General features: G+C 38.4%; 1 pseudogene; it reads right to left on the bottom strand.

Moving 5' to 3' along the window:
• Nucleotides 1–2168: 2168 nt before the first annotated feature.
• On the bottom strand, nucleotides 2169–2313 carry LOC114230344 (small nucleolar RNA SNORA48; annotated as a pseudogene).
• Nucleotides 2314–2757: the final 444 nt, after the last annotated feature.

Below are 2757 nucleotides of genomic sequence, written 5' to 3' on the forward strand. Positions count from 1 at the left end.
ACTATTTATTTGACACAAAATAACCAGTAGGCTCTGTCAATTTAGTAGTTAAACTATTAAAATTGGTTACTTTGGCCCTAACTGGTTTGGCTCAGTGGATAGAGCATCAGCCTGTGAACTGAAAGGTCCCAGGTTCGATTCCGGTCAAGGGCATGTACCATGTTTCTCTCTCATCGATGTTTCTAACTCTCTATCTCTCTCCCTTCCTTTCTGTAAAAAAAATCAATAAAATATATTTAAAAAAAAAAAATGGTTACTTTGGTTAATAACGTTTCTTATTGGTTAATTAATAAAATAAAACTAAATTACTTACAAGGCATGGATAGATACAACCTGAAAGACTCCAGCAGACACTCTGAAATGATCACAATGAACCTGTTTTCATTGCTCACTGCTTTATAGGGGTCTGCATGGGAGCATTCACAGAGGCCCATGGTCCCTTTTATAAAACAGGAAGAGGAAAAGCCTGGGGGAGGAAGGAGGCTTTGCGCAAACTTCTGCCAGAGGAACTTGGAGTTCCTGAAATACAGACTAGCTGCAGTGATTGATTTTTTTCCACCTCAGCAACACACAAGGTGATACAATATTAGGCAAGGGCATAAAGCATATTCAGGAAGCCAATGTATCCTCTGGTAGTCTGTCAGTCAAAGATACATCAAACCTCAGTGGGAAATGAAAGTCTACCATGCAGGAGTGATGTCCAATTTTTGTTATGGATGTGAGCCTGGAGTTGTTACTGGTGCATAACTTCCAGCCACACCACCGTCCTGACATGTTTCACATCAGATGGCAGACTGTTTCCAAGTGCAAGGGAAGCAGTTGATCATCAGGTGTTGACAATAGTATCATTAAAAATCAGTTCCACCAGGCTGGACATCTGCAGGGAGGGAAGCACAAAATATCTCAGTTCCTGGGCAGGACAGGCAGCTCTCTGCGGTGACTGATAGTATTACTTGCACTTAGAGACATCCCAGGTTGTTAACTTTGGTTTAAGTTCTATGGAGGGCATTTTTCATCTTTTAATGCACACCCACAATGTATCAGGAACATTGGCATGTGCTGAGGTTACTCAGATGAGTAAGAGAGTTGAATGTGTATTTGTTATTGAATTAAAATACTTGAAATACGATGTCTCTAGTGCTAAAATAGTACCTGCAATGTGTCAGGGATAGCAAAAGAAGAATCTATTGAATTAGCCAAGGTAGCCATTCAACTCTGGAGCTTTCTGGATATGAATCTGTTCACCAGAAAGATGCTAATTTCTGACCATGACTCAAGGCTCCTGCTACTTATGCATTCTGATATTTTCTTTATTTAATTCCTCATTACCTTTCCTTGTAATTACTTATTTAATTGTTTGTCTCCATGAAGATTTTAGAAAGGCACCATCCATTAGAAATATAATTCATGGTATAAATGCCAGCCTCTTATATAAATGCCAGCCAATTTATTATATATTTTTTAAATTGATTTCAGAGAAGAAGGGAAAGGGGGAGAGAGATAGAAACATCAATGATGAGAGAGAATCATTGATCAGGCTGCCTCCTGCATGCCCTCCACTGGGGATCAAGCCCGCAACCCAGGCATGTGCGCTTAAACAGAATCAAACCCGGGACCCTTCACTCCACAGGCCAATGCTCTACCCACTGAGCCAAACCAGCTAGGGCTTATTTTAAATGTTCTAGTGGTCATGATAACAAGAGCAAATAAAAACCAGCTGACATTAATTTTAATATTATATTTATGTAACCCAACATTATAATTTTAATATGTAACAAAAAATTAATGATATTTTATATTTATATTTGGTATTCAGTTTTCAAAATATGGTGTGTTTTCACTTGAGGCACATCTCAATTTGGACAAGTCATATTTCAAATACCCGACAGTCACATGTGGCTAGTGGCTACCATGTCAGACAGTGCAGCTTTGGTGGAATTCCATGTAGGCAGAGGAAGACTACCTGTGCCTTGTTTACGCCTTTGTCCTAAATACCCAGCACAATGCTTAGGGTTCAGTAAATATTTGATAAATAATCCAGTTTTTTTACAAAGGCTCTCAACAACATTTGTAGCTAAGAGAGAGATGGGCAACCAAAAATGATTGCTCTCAGCAATGGAGATGGTATATATTAAGTTGAAGAAGCATTCTTTTTTTCTTTTTTTTTTTTATGTGCCTCAGGCATGAAACAGCTCTGGCCACTGACACAGACATCAAGCTAGGATGAACTAAGGACTGTACATCTGCTTTGCCCCTGATTGATATAAGAGCAACACCACCAATCAGGTGTCTCCTTGCCCATTGCCAGGGGGTGAAGAAGCATTCTTTATTAGCAGCACCACTAAGTTTTGAAAAGTATTGTAAAGAGATATAACAGCCTACTGAATCTCATTAGTGAGTATTTTTAAAAGAGAAGCTTTGAATATGAAACACTACACCACGTCGCTACAAAGGACTAGTATGTACTAATGAGAAGGAAATGGCAGTATCTGGTAGAGTTGTAATTGCATTTAGAGAGTGTCCCTCATGGTCAAGTTACAACTATCCCTCTGCTATCCTGTCACTAATGATCCAGTATGTGATTTATTTGGATGCTTTTTGATTTTTCTACTCTCTTCTTTTGCTATTTTTTCATTTATCTGGTAATTACCTCTGATGAACCTTGGAGATGCAATGGATTATATTCCAGGGAAGTGGAATTTAATTACTGAGAAACCTTTATTGAAAAGCATGTCAAACAAACAAACTAAATCTATA

Source organism: Eptesicus fuscus, chromosome 16 (genome assembly GCF_027574615.1).
Source record: "Eptesicus fuscus isolate TK198812 chromosome 16, DD_ASM_mEF_20220401, whole genome shotgun sequence".
Lineage (NCBI taxonomy): Eukaryota > Metazoa > Chordata > Mammalia > Chiroptera > Vespertilionidae > Eptesicus > Eptesicus fuscus.